We start from the raw sequence: 955 nt of genomic DNA, 5'->3' as shown, positions 1-955 counted from the left end.
CCGTCTCATGGGGCCGGACACTCAGGGTCGGGGAAAAATCCAATATATATCTGGTGATATCTCGGGTGCTATTAGAGATAGCGCAATGAATCAAAGTGCATTGTCTGTAGGAGGACCTGGCGCATGAATCTGTGCAGCGGGAACGACCTCGGACCACCAGGGGCCGAGACAACCACCGTCTCATGGGGCCGGACACTCAGGGTCAGGGGAAAATCCAATATATATCTGGTGATATCTCGGGTGCTATTACAGATAGAGCAATAAACCAAAGTGAATTATCTGCAGGAGGCCCTGGCCCATGCATCTGTGCAGCGGGAACGACCTCGGACCACCAGGGGCCGAGAAAACCACCGTCTCATGGGGCCGGACACTCAGGGTCAGGGAAAAATGCAATATATATCTGGTGATATGTCGGGTGCTATTACAGATAGCGCAATAAATCAAAGTGCATTGTCTGTAGGAGGCCCTGGCGCATGAATCTGTGAAGCGGCAACGACCTCGGACCACCAGGGGCCGAGAAAACCACAGTCTCATGGGGCCGGACACTCAGGGTCAGGGGAAAATCCAGTATATATCTGGTGATATCTCGGGTGCTATTAGAGATAGCGCAATAAGCCAATGTGAATTATCTGCAGGAGGCCCTGGCGCATGAATCTGTGCAGCGGGAACGACCTCGGACCACCAGGGGCCGAAAAAACCACAGTCTCATGGGGCCGGACACTCAGGGTCGGGGAAAAATCCAGTATATATCTGGTGATATCTCGGGTGCTATTAGAGATAGCGGAATAAACAAAAGTGAATTGTCTGCAGGAGGCCCTGGCGCATGAATCTGTGCAGCGGGAACGATCTCGGACCATCAGGGGCCGAGACATCCACCGTCTCATGGGGCCGGACACTCAGGGTCAGGGAAAAATCCAATATATATCTGGTGATATCTCGGGTGCTATAACAGATA

The sequence above is a fragment of the Nomia melanderi genome, unplaced genomic scaffold (genome assembly GCF_051020985.1).
Source record: "Nomia melanderi isolate GNS246 unplaced genomic scaffold, iyNomMela1 scaffold0014, whole genome shotgun sequence".
NCBI classification, from domain to species: domain Eukaryota; kingdom Metazoa; phylum Arthropoda; class Insecta; order Hymenoptera; family Halictidae; genus Nomia; species Nomia melanderi.
The sequence above is the reverse complement of the archived record's forward strand: the minus strand, read 5'-3'. Positions refer to the sequence as shown.